Below are 17383 nucleotides of genomic sequence, written 5' to 3'. Positions count from 1 at the left end.
AACCGGGGGGGGAGGGGAGCTGCGAGGAGGGGATGGGCCACCCCAAGGACAAAGGGGGATGTCGCCTACCCACTGCAGCCGTGGCTGATGAAGCCCTACACGGGGCACCTCAATCCCTCCCGCCAGGCCTTCAATGCCAGGCTGACCAGGGCCCGCATCGTAGTGGAGGGGGCCTTCGGGCGACTGAAAGCCCGCTTTCGATGCCTCCTCACCCGTCTGGACCTGGCCGTGCACAACATCCCTCCCGTGGTGGCAGCATGTTGTGTGCTCCACAATTTGTGTGAGCGAAAGGGGAAGGCTTTCCTGCCAGCCTGGATGGCTGAGGCTGACCACATGGCTGGACACTACGGTCAGCCCCGCACCACCGTCATCCGGGAAGCCCAGCGGGGGGCCGTCCGGATCCGGGAAGCCCTGTGGGAGAGCTTCCTGGTGGAGGAGGAGGACTGACCTCTCCCTGCATGCCCCACTGGGGCCTTCTTCCACCCTACCCCCCTACCCCCCTTCCCCTTTCCCCTCCCTACCTACTGTAAAATAAAGACACCTGTTTTTCAAACAAAAACGTCTGTTTATTTCACATAACTGGGGTGGGGGAAGGGAGGAATGAGGGTGGGAGAGGGGAGGGGGAAACCTGGGACGAGGGAGCTGGAAGGGGAGGGAAGGGAGGAAGGGAAAGGAAAGCTCAGGGGTGGGAGTCCAGCTGCCTCTCCCGTCTCGCCACACTGCGGGTCCGGGGGCGTCGGTGGGAAATGGTTGTGGAGGGTGGGTCAGGAGGGACGGGGGGTGTGGAGGAAGCAGGAGCGGGAGCAGGAGGGGGAGCAGGAGGAGCAGGGGAAGCAGGGGGAGCAGCAGGAGGAGGAAATGGGAAGCGGTCGAGCAGGCTCTGGAGGTGGCCTCGCAGGGCACGGCCCTGCTCCTCCAGGGCCTCCAGACTCCTCCAGCGCAGCCTCAGGTCCTCCTGGACCCAGTGGTCCTGGGTGCGGAGCTGGTGATCCATGAACCGGAGGTGCCGCCTTTGATACTCCTCCTCGTTCCTGGCTGTCCTGTTTGCCTGGGCACGGGCAGCTGCTGCAGGCGGGGTGGTGCGCCCTGCAGGCCCAGGTGCTGCGGCTGTGGTGCAACAAGACCAGCGGTCAATTACCCCAGGGGCCCAGGTGTGTGAAACCCAGCTCCCCTCTGCAAGGCCAGGGCCCCTGCAGGATCCCCAGCTGCTGCTCCGTGGTGGGCAAGGCCCAGGCGCACGGTCCCGGGGCTCCCTCTCGCCCCAGCCCCCCGTACACATAAGGGGAGCACGATGGTACTCACAGGTGGACGCCTCCCCGGCCTCAGACGACGCAGGCGAGCGGCTCTGTGGCGTGCCTCGGGGGTCCCGGGTCCTGGGCAGGCTGGCGGCAGGCTCCTGGCTCTCGGAGCCCTCCTCCTCCTCCTCCTCTGTCTCCAGGAGCGGGCCCTCTGCCCCGGGGTCTATCACGTCCCGGGGGGCAGGGACGGCATGAGCCCCCAGGAGGCAGTCCAGGGCGTGGAAGTGGGGGCAGGCCTCCGGGTCGGCCCCTGGCTGGCAGGCCCGGGAGTAGGACTGCCGCAGGTCTTTAATGTTGCAGCGCACCTGCTCCCGGCTGCGCTGGTGGCCCCTGGCGGCCAGGCTGGCAGCCATGCGGCCATAGACGGCCGCGTTCCTGTGGCTAGTGCGGAGATCGTGGACATTGGAGGCTTCCCCCCAAACCTCGATGAGGTCCACGATCTCCGCACTTGACCAAGCGGGTGCCCGCCTCTTGCGGCCCCGGGCAGGGTCCTGGGAGCCGCCAGGCTGGTCCTGGGGAGCAGTGGAGGGCTGGGTGTCCTCAGGTGGCTGGCTCATGGTGTGGCAGGTGCAGGGTCTGCTGGCTGGGTGCTGGCAGCCTTGCAACTGGCACAAACTGTGTAGCCAGCCCGTGGCCCTTTAAGGGGGCCGGGAGGGGGCAGAAGAGTTTCCCTGGTGTTGGCCAGAGTGGCCACCAGGGCAAGCTGGGGAGGGCTAGCCTCCCACTAGTTTGAATTAAGGGGCTACACAGCCCTTAATTCGAACTAGTAAGTTCGAACTAGGCTTAATCCTCGTAAAATGAGGTTTACCTAGTTTGAACTAAGCGCTCCGCTAGTTCCAATTAAGTTCGAACTAACGGAGCGCTAGTGTAGCGCCTATCAAAGTTAGTTCGAACTAACGTCCGTTAGTTCGAACTAACTTTGTAGTGTAGACATACCCTTTGATTCTAATGTCAGAGTTGTTCCGGAGGCTGTGGATGGCATTGCGTTCTGCACGACTGAGATTGTGAGGCAAGCGATGTTTTTTTTCCACAATTTCTGCCTGTGCACGTCGGCAGAAGCATTCTATGTAGAGGTCCAGACTGTCATTTCCACTCTCAGAACGAGGCCATGTGGAGTTCTTCTTCTTGTGCTGTTGGTGGGAGGATAGCTGTGTGTCAGTGCACTGTTCAGTTTGTGTTGAAAGTATTCTTTGAATCGGAGACGGCGAAAGTAGGCTTCCAGATCACCGCAGAACTGTATCATGTTTGTCGGGGTGGTGGGGCAAAAAGAGAGTCCCTGAGATGGAACAGACTCTTCTGCCGGGCTGAGTGTGTGGTTGGATAGATTGTGGCTGGACAGTCCCTACGTAAAAGAATAAACGGACACAAATCTGATATTAGGAATGGCAACATACAAAAACCTGTAGGGGAACACTTCAATCTCCCTGGACACACAATTGCAGATCTAAAGGTAGCCATCCTGCAGCAAAAAAACTTCAGGACCAGACTTCAAAGAGAAACTGCTGAGCTACAGTTCATCTGCAAATTTGACACTATCAGCTCAGGATTGAACAAAGACTGTGAATGGCTCGCTAACTACAAAAGCAGCTTCTCCTCTCTTGCTATTCACACCTCTAGATCAGCTGCTAGAAGTGGGCCTCATCCTCCCTGATTGAATTTACCTCGTTATCTCCAGCCTGATCCTGACCTGCATATTTATACCTGCCTCTGGGAATTTCCACTACATGCATCTGACGAAGCGGGTCTTTGCCCACGAAAGCTTATGCTCCAATACATCTGTTAGTCTGGATCTGAAAAAGCAACAAGGAGTCCTGTGGCACCTTATAGACTAACATGGCTACCCCTCTGATACTTGCGTCTTACCTAGTAACCAAAGTATTCTGTTTCTTAACTTTTTAGTGGGATAAGGGTCTCCAGGTGCTCCTGCAAAAATCTTGGGCTCATTTTTTGGACCCTTCTTCATCATAGACTCATAGAGCTGGAAGAGACCTCAGAAGCTCATCAAGTCCAGCCCCCTGCCCAAGGCAGGACCAATCCCAACTAAACCAACCCAGCCAGGGCTTTGTCAAGCCGAGACTTAAACACCTCTAGGGATGGAGATTCCACCCCCTCCCTAGGGAACCCAGCCCAGTGCTTCCCCACCCTCCTAGGGAAATAGTTTTTCCTAATATCCAACCATAACCTCCCCCATTATGGGCATATGCAGCTAAGACTTTCATTTGCTGCATAGGTTGCAGGTCCATGATGGGTAACCCTAATCTGAACCCCAAAATGCACTATGTAGACCATCTCTCCACCTTCCTCTCAGGGACCTGTCCCCTGCACAGAGGGGGCAGATAACAGTGCTGTGAGCATGCTAACGAATCCTCTTTGGGGCATGGAATGTGGCTTCTGCAGTGAGGAACGTGTAAAGCAGATGCCTCCACCCCCACAGCCCATCCCTCTCTTCTCCATGTCTGAAAGAGAAAGTCCTGCAAGGTTATCGCAGGGTGAAGAGGAGGGGGGAGCTATTATGCAGACACATTTAACCTGTGGGGCCCCACCTCTATACCACCCCTCAGAAGGGAACTTTTCTATAGTAAAAAACCGGTGTCTGTGCTGTGTGTGTTTCCTCTTCTAGGTGGAGTCAAAGCTGCTAAACCAGAGGTGGGCAATAATTTTTTATAGGGGGGGATCACTCCAAGATTTTGGAAAGTGGTCAAAGGCTGCACTTCTCTATGGAGGGGGTGCGGGGTTTGGGATAGAGGTCGGGTGCAGAAGGGAGCTTGGGGTAGTAGATTGGGGTACACCAGGTGATCTGGGAGGGAGTTTGGGTTGTAACATTGGGCAGGGGATTAGGGTGCAGGAGGGGGCGCAAACTCTGGGAGGGGGGTTGGGTGCAGGAGAGTGTTATGACCTGGGGGAGGGGTGTAGTAGGGGGTGCAGGGTCTGGGAGGGAGCTGTGACCAGAGGCAGGGGTGTGGGAGGGGGTGCAGAGGGTTTGGGTGGTGACCTGGGGCAAGGAGTTATGGGCAGGGAAGGGGTTAGGGTGCTAGATGCAGGCTCTGTCCGGCAGGCACTTACCCTAGCTGGCCCCCAGCCAGCAGCCCAGTGGGATGCTCAGGAAGGCTCCCTGACTGCTGTGCCTCCACATGCCACTCAGAGTGGCTGGCTGCTGGGACCATGCACATCTCTGTGTGGCGTATCATGGGGGGAGGGACCACAAGCTGCTCACAACCACAACCATGACCCAGGCAGCTCCCATTGGCCAGTTTCCAGCCAAAGGCAGCTGCGAGGATTGTGCTAGGGGCAGGGGCAACATGGGGAGCTCCCCACATGCAGAGACTGGCCCTAGGAGCCAGCTGCTTTGAGCAGCATACATGGCGTGGCAGGCAGGGAGCCTGCCTGAGGGTCCTGCTGGACCAGGGGACATTGGCAGCCCAGACAATCATGATGGGCTGGATCTGAAGCTTTGGCAGGCCGGATTATGCCTGCGGGCCCTATTTTGCCCGCCCCTGCATTAAACTGAGTGATACTGGCCCTATACAGATAACAAGTTACAAATATCTCTGGGTACGTCTACACTACAGCGCTAATTTGAACTAACTTAGTTCGAATTAGTTTATTCGAACTAAGCTAATTCAAACTAACGGATCCAGACTAAAAAACTAGTTTGAATTAGCGTTTTGCTAACTCGAACTAGCATGTCCACATTGAGTGGACCCTGAACCGAGGTTAAGGCTGGCCGGAAGCAGTGCCGGCAGGGCATCAGAGGAGGACTTAGAGCGTGGAGCTGCTGTCTCAGGCTAGCCGAGGGCTGTGCTTAAAGGGTCCCGACCCCCACCCCGGACAGACAGTTCTCAGGGGTGCCCCACTTGCAAAGCAGTCCTGGCTTGGAGTGCCCGGAGTACCCACACTGGGCACATCACAGCACTCGGCCATCAGACCGGCTGCACTTGCCGCAGGCTGCCATCTGGGGAGAGGGGGCAATCGGGGGGCTGCAGGAGAGCTTCCACCCCCAGAAGCCCACAGAGCCAGCCCAGTCCTCCCCATCGGGGGCTCGTGCCCCATTCCTCCCTCACCTCCTTTCACTTACCCCTCCCTAGCCCCTCTTCTTGATGTACAAAATAAAGATAATGTGTCTTCCAAAATGGAATCTGTCTTTATTGAACAAAACTGGGGTAGACTGGGAAAAGAAGGTGGGAGAGGGGAAGAGAGAGGCTGGGAGAGGGGAGGGCAACTACAATGATCAGGGGTTGGGAACAGGTCCCATGTGAAGAGAGGCTAAAGAGACTGGGACTTCTCAGCTTAGAAAAGAGGAGACGGAGGGGGACAGGATAGAGGTCTCTAAAAGCAGGAGTTGGGTGGAGAGGGTGCATACAGAAAAGTTCTTCATGAGTTCCCATAAAGAAGGACTAGAGGACACCAAAGGAAAGGAATGGGTAGCAGGCTTCAAACTAGTAAGAGAAAGTTGTTCGTCACAAAGCACAGAGTCAACCTGTGGAACTCCTTGCTGCAGGAGGCTGTGAAGGCTAGAACTAGAACAGAGTTTAAAGGGAAGTGAGATCAAGTCATGGAGGTTGGGTCCATGGAGTGGTATTAGCCAGGGGGTAGGAATGGTGTTCCCGCCCAAGGTTTGTGGAAGGCTGGAGAGGGATGGCACGAGACAAATGGCTTGGTCACTGTCTTCAGTCCATCCCCTCCAGGGTCCCTAGGGTTGGCCGCTGTCGGCAGACAGGCTACTGGGCTAGATGGACCTTTGGTCTGACCCAGGACGGCCATTGTAAGCTCAGGGCTCAGGGTCGGGGGTCTCAGTGGACCCCCTTGATTCTCTTGCACACCTGCTCCTGGGTGGCCAGGCTGGCAGCTCTCCTGCCCTAGCCAGCCACTTTCCTGTGCCTAGTGCGGGGATCGTGGACGAGGTCCACGATGACTGCACTAGCCCAGGCGGGTGCCCGCCTCTTGCGGACCTGGGCAGGCTCCCGGGAGCCGCCAGCCTGGTCCCGGGAAGAGGGGGAAGGCTGGGGGGCATCGGGTGGGTGGCTCGATTCCTGCCAGGTGCAGGGTCTGCTGGCTGGGTGCTGGCAGGCTTGCACCTGGCACGGGCACCGTAGCCAGCCCCTGCCCCTTTAAGGGCTCCGGGGCCAGGAGGGGGGCAGACGAGTTTCCCTGGTGTTGGCCAGAGTGGCCACCAGGGCAAGCTGGGGAGGGCTAGCCTCCCACTAGTTCGAATTAAGGGGCTACACACCCCTTAATTCGAACTAGCTAGTTCGAACTAGGCTTAATCCTCGTGGAATGAGGTTTACCTAGTTCGAACTAAGCGCTCCACTGGTTCGATTTAAATTCGAACTAGCGGAGCGCTAGTGTAGCGCCTATCAAAGTTAGTTCGAACTAACGTCCATTAGTTCGAATTAACTTTGTAGTGTAGACATACCCTCCTTTAATTCAGGTGATTTGGTGTGCATCTTTTGAGCAAGAGGTTGTGAGTTCCATCCTGTCACAGAAGTTCTGAGTGGCCATGAATGCTGCATAAACGCTACTATAAAGTCCTTGGTTAAAATTTTTGCAAGTGCTTAAGTCCCATTTTTGTAACCTAGTCACTTAGGAGCTTGTCTCATTGAACCTGAATCATAGAGGCCTAGGGCTGGAAGAGACCTCAGGAGTCATCGAGTCCAGCCCCCTGCCCAAGGCAGGACCAATCCCAACTCAATCAACCCAGCCAGGGCTTTGTCAAGCCGAGACTTAAACACCTCTAGGGATGGAGATTCCACCCCCTCCCTAGGGAACCCAGCCCAGTGCTTCACCACCCGCCTAGGGAAATATCCAACCTAGCCCTCCCGCACGGCAGCTTGAGCCCATTGCTCCTTGTTCTGCCATCTGCCACCACTGAGAACAGCCTCTCTCCATCCTCTTTGGAACCTCCCTTCAGGAAGTTGAAGGCTGCTACCAAATCCCCCCTCACTCTTCGCTTCTACAGACTAAACAGACCCAACTCCCTCAGCCTCTCCTCATAGGTCATGTGCTCCAGCCCCCAAATCATTTTGGTCACCCTCCGCTGGACCCTCTCCAATGCATCCACATCCTTTCTATAGTGGGGGGCTGTAGAGGGGTCTATTTGAAATACGGGAGAGTAGGCTGGGGAAGCCCGCACACTTTCTAAAAGTCCCTCCCCCAGCCTTGCGGGAGGGATGACTGGACTCGTGTCCAATTAATTACTGGGGACAAATAATAACGAAGGGGGCAAGGGATGCGGGCTAAAGGTTTATAACTAGGGAACCGGATGGGGACACCGAGCAGAGAACCCTGGACAGTGCCCACTGCTCCTCAAAGCTGTCGAGGGAGCCGGTGGACGCTGCCCAGAGGAACTCTGCCCGGATTCGTGAGACCAGGGAGGAACGGAAATAGACCCCACAGTCGCAGAGAACCCCCTCGTCCAACATCCTCCTCCTGGTATTGTAGATGCTAGTCTTTGCCAGGGCCAGGAGCAGGTTGACGAGGAGGTCTCGCGACTTTGTGGGGCCACGGATAGGGTGTGCGTATAGGAAAAGGTGAGGGGAGAAGTGCAGCCAGAACCTCAGTAAGAGGTTCTGGAGGAGCCGGAATAGGGGCTGTAACCTAGCGCATTCAAGATAGGCGTGCGCCAGGTTCTCCCTCACGCCGCAAAAGGGGCAGGATTGGGGTGAACCGCGCCAAGTACACGCCCGTGCTTCTCCCACTCCTCCCGCTTCTCCCAGTACGCCTCGCGGAGGAGTGGATCCTCGGGGGCAGACGCCAGGCGCCTCTCAAGCTTCAAAACCTCCCGTTCCAACTGCTCTATCGCCGCATCCCTTCGCTGGCTGGCGCCCCGGGAGTAGTCGTGGCAGAAGAGCCAGGCGCGCACCTTCCCCACGTCCCACCAGCGCCGCGCTGAGGGAAAGGCGGGCCGCTGCCCCTGCCAGAACTCCCGGAAGGACGCCACGAAGCCCACGTCCTCCAGCAAGCTATTGTTAAAGTGCCAGTAGATCGGCTCCAGCCTATCCTAAGTCAGAGAGGCTTTCACGGTCACCAAATGGTGTTCCGTGAACAGGGCCGGCCGAACGCTGGAGGAGTGGGCTCGTGTCAGATGGAATTGAGACAGGTAAATGCGATCCAACCGGGAGTGGCTCGACCGCTCGTTCCCCACCCGGACGTAAGTGAAGGTGGTACTGTCGTCCGGGTGGTGGTCCCGCCAGACGTCCACCAGGGAGTGATGTTCCACGATCTCCCTGAGGACGTCTGCCACGGCCTGGCAGTTCGTGAGTCCTACACGGTCCCGGTCATCGAGGGTGGTGTTGAAGTCCCCGCCCAGGACCAGGCACTCGCGAGGATCCAAAGTGCCGAGGAAGGTGGCCGCCTGCCAGTAAAAGGTGACCTGGTCTGGGCCCGCGTTTGGGGCGTAGACGTTGACCAGGTTCAATGTCTGCCCCTCCACGCGGGCCCGGACGTGCAGCAGGCGACCCGGGACAACCTCGGCGGTCCCCAGCACCTCGGGCTGTAGGGCAGGGGAAAACAGGGTGGCCACCCCGGCCGAGCGAACGCCGAGGTGGCTAAAATACACCCCGTCCCCCCACTCCAGCCGCCAGCCAGCCTCGACGGCTGGAGTCGTGTGGGTCTCCTGCAGGAAAACCACCGAGTACCCCCCCCCCGAAGGAAGGACAGCACCCGGCTCCTGCGGAGACCCGCCCTACAGCCCCGGGCATTCAGCATTGCGATGGTTGTGTACTTCATTGAGAGGGCTGGGGTGGATCCTCGAGGGCAGGTGAGTCAGCGGCCCCCCGCAGGGCCCGCAGCAGACCGCTCTCTGACCCAAAGGTCAGGAGAGCGTCTCGAAATCTGCGGGTCTGACGGTGGGCCACGTCGTCCTGCCTATTGGTCCCTCTCCCCTCCTGCAGCAGGACTCTAGTGGCCTGTAGGATGGGATGAAAGTCCCCCCAGCGCTGGAGGGTGAGCTGCACCTTCCCCTCTGCCCCGCGGTTATCTGCGAGGAATTGGCGCAGCTCGCTCCTCAGCGCCAAGGGGGGGCCAGGATTCTCCTCCGTCCGGGCCCCCGGGTGGAGCTCACGGGCCACGGAGACGGGCAAACAGGGATCCGATCCCTGACGCAGCGACGGCACCGATGGCGCCGCGCTGCCCGTCCCTGACCCCAGTAAGGGAGGGGGCGGCGGAGGGAACAAGGCAGCCCCTAACGGGTTGGGGACCGGGGATACAAATACAACCCCCCGAGGGCCGCCCACAGCTAGTGGGAACGAGACGGCCCTCGCGGGGGTGGCACTAGCGGACATTTGGGGGGGCGGTAGGGACGGGCCAGGTAACACAACGGGGACCGGGATGGGAGGAGGACGGGGGGGGGGGGACGGCAGCGGAGGGGGGTTCTCCATGGTAGGAGCGGGAGGAAGGGGGGGTTCTGGGCCGGACGGTGGGTCGGGGTTAGGGAATGGGGCAGAGATGGGGGTAGGAGAGGGATCGGGAGCAGGGGAGGGCTCGGGGCTGGAAATGGGTTCATAGAGGGCGGAAACAGAGGTAGGGAGAGGATTGGGGTGCGGGAGGGGATCTGAATCCCGGGCAGGGTCTGGGAGGAGATCCCCCCTGGCCATCCCACCAGGCTGCGGTGCCTCCCGAATGGGGACCTAGGAATCGGGAACAAGAAGGGGGCCCGCGCCGATGCCAGGCTCAGGTAGGGAGACAGGTGTTGGTACCTCGGCATCGGCATCTCCTGGGCCCCCAACAGGAAAGGGGGATGACCGCCCCACCTCAGTTGCAGGAGAGAGGGCGCCCCCAAACCCAGGACCCGGGTTGCTCGGCGCCGGCCGTCGCCCCTAAGGGCTCGGCGGCATCCGTTCCGACACTCGAGTCGGCCGGGCCAGTGGGTAACATCGGGGCGCCCCGAGTGTGAGGACGGGGTCGGACACCTGGGACACGGGGTTGGGGAGAGGAGGGGGCGGCGACTCCCTGGGTGAGCGGGGTCAGACCCAGGGCCTCGATCTCCTCAAAGATGGAGCTCAGCTCCATCCCCTCGGCCCCGGAGCCTTCCCCTCCGGCCGCCAAGGCACCAATTACCTCGGCGGGGATGGAGGGGGGCTCAGTTGGAGCCGGGGCCGGGGGGGTTCCACTGGAGGCCTCCTCGCGGATAGGCTCTGCAGGGGGGACGTCGTTGTCCCCTCTCGCTGCCACGGCTACCTCGGCCGGCGCCTCCTGCTGACGCTCGCCGGGGGCGATCTCGACAGCACTGGCCCCCCCCCCGGGATCTGTCGGGGGGCCTTCCCACCCTCCCCATCGGAGGGGGGAGAGGGAGCCCGCGAATAGCGGGCTCTGTGCTTCCCCCGAGCGAGCGTCCAGGCCTCCGAGGTAGAGGTGGAGGGCTGGTCAGCAGGGGCAAGGCCGGGGGACGCTTTTGGGTTTCGGGGGGGGGGGCATTGTGGTAAGGGTTGGAGGGGAAGAAGGAGGGATACCTCCACCTGGTGGGAGCCGTCTCCCGGCAACAGCCGCGACACCCTCTCCTCCTCGGGCCCCGCAGAGACAGATCGCGTAGAGGCGACGCCCGCCTGCCCGCTCGGGCACGCCAGAGGGGGCACCTACGGCTCCCGAGCAGGGCCGTCGGTTGGAGGAGGGGCGGCCGCGGAGGCTGGACTACCAGGGGGGCCGGCGGTGGTGGGGCCGGCGCCCTCCCGGGCCCCGGAAACCTCCTCCGACCGGGCCAAGGGACAGTCCCTCCGGACGTGCCCCATCGCCCGGCAGAGGAAGCACCGGGTCTCCCCCGAGGAGTAATGAATCCGATAATGGGCCCCCTGGTAGGGCACCAGGAAGGACCCCTCGAGCGCCTCCCCGCCACGCGCCGCCGGCGGCAGCTGCAGCTGTACCTGCCGGCGGAAGGATAGGACGTGGCGGAGGGCGGGGTCCTTACAGCCCAGCGGGAGAGGGCTGATGGTCGAGATGGGCTTCCCCAGAGTGGAGAGGGAAGGTAACAGGGCGGCATTAGGGAGGAAGGGCGGGACGGAGGTGAGCACCACCCGTACGCCCAGGTCCTCCAACGGTTCGAGGGGCACGTGCACGCCCCCCACCGCCAGGCCCCTCTCCACCGCCTCCTGGGCGGCAGCCTCCGAGACAAGGAAGAACACCGCCTTGCCGTACATCTTAGAGGCCGCCACCACGGCCGAGGCCCCCACCACCCTCGCCATCGCCCGCACGTAGGTTTCCATGTGGGGCGAGGCGGCGACCAGGAGGCAGCGGACGCCGTGTCTCCTGGTCATGGCGGGAAAGGGGCCCCGGCCGCCAGGGATGGAGCTGGAGGCGGCAGTCGGGGCAGATGACCCGGCACGTGGGGGGGCGGCAGCGGCCACCTGGGCGTACGCTCTGGGGGCTGTAGGTGGATCGCCCCCAGAGCCGGTGGGGGGAACAGCAGGGAGGGGGGGAGCTGCAGCCGGTGTCGGGGCTGCAGCGGGCGGGGCGGTTTTGGCCACGGAGGGGTCGGCTTTCCGGGCCGGGCCCTTGCCTTTCTTCCCTCCCCGGTTTTTCTTGCCGGCCGAGGCAGAGGATCCACCCTTGTCAGGGGGGGCAGCGGCCGTGGCAGCAGCAGAGCTCGGGTCGGGGGTAGGGAGGTCGGCCGCAGCAGTTGCTTGGGCCGATGGCACTGATGGAACCAAGGGACCATCAGGGACGGGGGTCTCCTCCATCCTGGGGAGTGGGTGGAGGGAGGTGCAAATGGCAAACTGTGGGCGGGGGGGGCGGGGGTTAACCACTCCTCCCCACCAAACAGCAGGCAGGGGCGGAGGGCATCAATGGAAGGGGGGGGGGGGGCTGGAAGAGGGGCGAGGGCACTGGGTCCAAGGAAGGGCAACCGTAAAAGGGAAGGGTTAGCAGCCACTCCTCCCTGCTGAGACTAGGGCAGAGGAGGAGGGCGCTATTGCAAGGGAGGGGGCACGCGAGGGAAAAGGGGGGGTACACAATGGGGGGGGAGAGGGAAGGAGGGGGAGGGGGGGAACCAACCACTCCCTCCCACTAACTGATTTCAGGGAGGGAGGGTTCTACCAGGGGTAGTAGACTGGAAACCTAAAAGGCCAGCTACCTGTCCTCCCTGCAAGGCTGGAAGCAGAGGAGGAGGGTGCTGGCAGGGCGGGCAGTGAACAAGGTGGTGGGTGCAGGGCGGGGGCCGGCTCCTCCGGCTGCACTGGGGTACGAGAAGGACTATGGGGCTGTTGAGGGGCAGGGGTGATGTGAAGGGAGGGTACCTAAAAAGGGGGGGGCACAAGCGCTCGGGCGGGGGGCAAAACTGGGTGGGGCTACACAACTTCTGGGGAGCTAGGGGAGAAGGGCATTGGGTTAGCAGGGCAGGATAGGGCAGTAGGGGCTGGGAAACAGAACACTAGCTGAATGTGGGCGGGGCAGGTGAGAACAAACTGAAGCTGAGCGGGGCTGGTCAGCAAACTGAGGAGGGGGAAGGGAACAGAACTGGCTAACAGAGTGGGGAGCAGGGCAAGGGAACCAAAGGTAAGGGGGGGCCCCCCAACCTAACACTGCTGAGGGAAGGAGGCCAAGTCCAAGGGGGGGGAGGGAGCTCGCCCACGAGCGCTTGTGGGAGGCTCAGTCCTCGCCCACTGCCGCAGCAAAGACAGTCCCAGGTGGCACAAACAGGGGGAACAGCCAGCCCCACCGAGGGGCGCTTCCTTGGTGGTGCAGGGGTTGGTGGAGGGGGTTGTGGGGGGGGGTGGTATGGGAGGGGGGCAGCTGGACTAGGGGGGGCTCTACGCCTCTCCCCCAGCCCCCCTCCTGGTGTCTCTGTCCACCACCACCCCAGGAGCAGGTAGAAAGCTCAGTTCTTGCAAACAAACCCCCTCCACAGTCCAACCAGCAGTCTTTGTCCTCCTCGGCGGGGTGCAGGTAGTCAGCAGCAGTAGCAACAGCAGGCGGGGAGCAGCCAGGTGGGGCAGGCCTCCAGGTGGTGGGTGCTGGTGGGGTCCTCCTTCCCCGGAGCGGTGGAGGAGGGGAGAGGAAGGGCAGCCGGCAGGCCCCCCTTCTCCCCTCAGGCAGCAGCAGCAGCAAGTGGTGGTGAGAAGCAGCAGCAGTGGTGGCTGGAGCAGTGTCCAGGGAAGCAGGCCTCAGCAGGCAGGAGGGCGGCTGGGTGGGTGGGGAGGGCTCCGGCTGGTGCAGGAGCAGGAGCGGGGGGAGAAGGGGGAGAGCAGTTCCTGCTGTCTCTCCTCCTACTCAGGAGAGGAGTGGGGCAGGTCTATTTGAAAACATGGGATGGGACACTGGACCCCCTAAAAGCCCCTCCCCAGCCTTATGGGAGGGACACTGGACCCATGTCCAACTAATCGCTTGGGACAAATAATGAATAAAGGATCAGGGAGTGCGGGTTAGAGGTTCAAAATAAGGGAGCCGGATGGGGACACCGAGCAGAGAACCCCGGACAGCGCCCACTGCTCCTCAAAGCTGTCGATGGAGCCAGTGGACGCCGCCCAGAGGAACTCTGCCCGGATTCGTGACACAAGGGAGGAGCGGAAATAGGCCCCACAGTCGCAGAGAACCCCCTCGTCTAGCATCCTCCTCCTGGTATTGTAGATGGTGCTCTTAGCTAGAGCCAGGAGGAGGTTGACGAGGAGGTCTCGTGACTTTGTGGGGCCACGGATAGGGTGTGCGTAAATGAATAGGTGGGGGGAAAAGTGCAGCCAGAACCTCAATAAGAGGTTCTGGAGGAGCCGGAATAGGGGCTGCAACCTGGTGCAGTCGAGGTAGGCGTGCGCCAGGTTCTCCCTCACGCCGCAGAAGGGGCAGGTGTCCGGGATTGGGGTGAACCGCGCCAAGTACACGCCCGTGCTCACGGCTCCGTGAAGGAGCCGCCAACTGATGTCCCCGATGGGCCGCGGAATCAGATCGGAATAGACGCTGGCCCACCGGGGTTCCCCACCCTCTACGGGTCTTAGATAGTCCCGCCATTTGGTATCAGGGCGGGACACGAGGGTGGGGAAATGCAGGGTGTGGAGCACGAGCGTGTACAGATGTTGCCTTGGCGCGGCTTGGAAACAGACCGGCTGCAGATTTTGCAGCCGGCTGGGGGTCCAGGGGTGGGGAGGCCGGGGGGGCCCGTGGAACAGGGGCCCAATAATAAGGGACGGAGGCTTTGCAGGAGGGGAGGGGCGGGGTGTACCCTCTCGCAAGGACCGCTGCAGGAAGTCGAGAGCGGGCCGCGGCAAAGCCGCCTTCACCTCCTGGAGTAGGCGCAGAGGGGTTTGGGGGGTGGAGAGCCCCATGCGCCGAGCGAGCGCTCGGGGATCCACCCAGTCCCCCCCTGTCGTAGTCCAGGAGGTCTCCGACCATGGTGGTTTCTGCCAGGATCAGCCTCCGGCGCACCGAGGGAGACTCCGCCACCTGCACGCGCAAGGCTGGATTGTGGAGCAGGGGCTCCGCGAGGAGGTCTGCCCCCTCGGAGGCCACAACGGACCTGGTCGCCGAGAACAGCTTCCAGGTCTGGAGGAGGTCCTGGTAGAATTCCGGCAGCTCTGAGAGGTCTCGCGGAAGACCCCTCGGGTGGATAAAAAAGAGCTGCCGGTCGTATCGGAGCCCTCGGAGGCGGCGGAGGAAAGCGCGCGCCAAGGTGCCCCATGCCGGACTACCTGCACTGAAGAGGAGTCTCTGCAGGGCCTGGAGGCGGAAGGTCCGGACCTGGCTGCGTATGCAGACCAGGCCCTGACCCCCCTCCTCCAGGGGGAGGGACAGGACCCCTGCAGAGACCCAGTGCAGTCCTGGCCAAAAGAACCCCAAAGCTGCCCTCTGGAGCTTGGCCAGGACCTCCGGGGCCGGGCGCAGGGTGTTGAGCCGGTGCCAGAGCATGGACAGGACCAGCTGATTGAGTACCAGCGCTCTCCCGCGAAGGGAGAGACACCGGAGCAGTCCCGTCCATCTCCGCAGCCGCTCACCCACCCTGGCCTCCAAACCTTGCCAGTTTTCCGGCGGAGAGGGATGCGTGGCGGATAAATAGACGCCCAGATAGAGCAGCGGACCCGCGCTCCACCTGATGGCCTGAAGCGCGGGTGGGAGGGAGCCGGCCCGCCACCCGTCCCCGACCACCAGGCCACAGCTCTTGACCCAGTTGACCCGGGCGGAGGAGGCTGCCGAGTAGACGGCTTGGCAAGCCTCCACCCGCGCCAGGTCGCCCGGGTCCTGGACCACGAGGAGCACGTCATCGGCGTACGCCGACAGGACCAGCCGCAGCTCCGGCTCCCGAAGCACCAACCCCGTCAACCTCCTACGGAGGAGACAGAGGAAGGGCTCGATCGCCAGAGCGTACAGCTGGCCCGACAGCGGACACCCCTGACGTACCCCCCGCCCGAAGCTGACCGGCTCGGTCAGGGTCCAGTTGAGCCTGACCAAACACTCCGCGAGGGCGTACAGCACCCGGAGAAAACGCACAAACCGGGGCCCGAAGCCGAAGGCCTGCAGGGTGCCCAGGAGATACCCGTGGTCCATCCTGTCGAACGCCTTCTCCTGGTCCAGGGACAGGAGGGCGAACGACAAGCCGTCCCTACACCCGAGCTCTAAGAGATCCCGGACCAAATACAAGTTATCAAATATACTACGGCCCGGGACGGTGTAGGTCTGGTCGGGATGGATCACGTCCGCCAGCACGGACCGCAGTCGCAGCGAGATGGTTTTCGCTACGATCTTGTAGTCCGTGCTGAGGAGCGAGACGGGACGCCAATTCCGTAGGTCGCGGAGGTCCCCCTTCTTCGGCAGTAAGGCGAGCACCGCTCGCCTGCACGACAGAGGGAGGACCCCGCTCTCCAGGGACTCGGCCCAGACGGTGACGAGGTCCGGGCCGAGGACGTCCCAGAACACGCGGTAGAACTCCACGGTCAGCCCGTCCATGCCCGGGGTTTTGTTGTTGGGCATGAGACGGAGGGCTTCCGAGAACTCGGCCAGAGTGAGAGGCAGCTCCAGCCGGTCTCGGTCGCCCGCGCTGACCGTCGGGAGCTCGGTCCAGAGCGCCCTGCAGGCGTCGGCTTCGGTCGGATCCGGGGAGAACAAACTGGCGTAGAAGGCCCTGGCCCTTCCACGCATCTCCGCCGGATCCGTGAGGGGGGTGCCGTCCTCCGCCAAGAGGCAGGTGACGTGCTTTTTTGCCCCCCTCCTTTTCTCCAGGGCATAGAAGAAGCGGGAGCCGCGATCCATCTCCCGAAGGAGGTGGATGCGGGATCGGACAAAAGCGCCCCGGGCCCTGTGATCTTCCAGGGCTCGGAGCTCCTCCCGCTTCTCCCGGCACGCCTCGCGGAGGAGTGGATCCTCGGGGGCGGACGCCAGGCGCCTCTCAAGCTTCAAGACCTCCCGCTCCAGCTGCTCTATCGCCGCATCCCTCCGCCGGCTGGCGCCCCGGGAGTAGTCACGGCAGAAGAGCCGGGCGCGCACCTTCCCCACATCCCACCATCGCCGCGCCGAGGGAAAGGCGGGCCGCTGCCCCCGCCAGGCCTGCCAGAACTCCCGGAAGGACGCCACGAAGCCCACGTCCTCCAGCAAGCTATTGTTAAAGTGCCAATAGGCCGGCCCCAGCCTCTCCGAAGTCAGAGAGGCCTTCACGGACACCAAATGGTGGTCCGTGAACGGGGCCGGCCGGATGCTGGAGGAGTGGGCTCGTGCCAGATGGAATCGTGATAGGTAAATGCGATCCAACCGGGAGTGGCTCGACCGTGTTTTCCCCACCCGGACGTAAGTGAAGGTGGTACTGTCGTCCGGGTGGTGGTCTCGCCAGACGTCCACCAGGGAGTGATGTTCCACGATCTCCCTGAGGACGTCCGCCGCGGCCTGGCAGTTCGCGAGTCCTACACGGTCCCGGTCATCGAGGGTGGTGTTGAAGTCCCCGCCCAGGACCAGGCCCTCGCGAGGATCCAGAGTGCCGAGGAAGGTGGCCGCCTGCCGATAAAAGGTGACCTGGTCCGGGCCCGCGTTCGGGGCATAGACGTTGACCAGGTTCAACGTCCGCCCCTCCACGCGGGCCCGGACGTGCAGCAGGCGGCCCGGGACAACCTCGGCGGTCCCCAGCACCTCGGGCCGTAGGGCAGGGGAGAACAGGGTGGCCACCCCGGCCGAGTGGGCGCCGAGGT

This window comes from Pelodiscus sinensis, chromosome W (genome assembly GCF_052426305.1).
Source record: "Pelodiscus sinensis isolate ZL-2025 chromosome W, ASM5242630v1, whole genome shotgun sequence".
Lineage (NCBI taxonomy): Eukaryota > Metazoa > Chordata > Testudines > Trionychidae > Pelodiscus > Pelodiscus sinensis.
Note: the sequence above shows the minus strand (reverse complement) of the source record.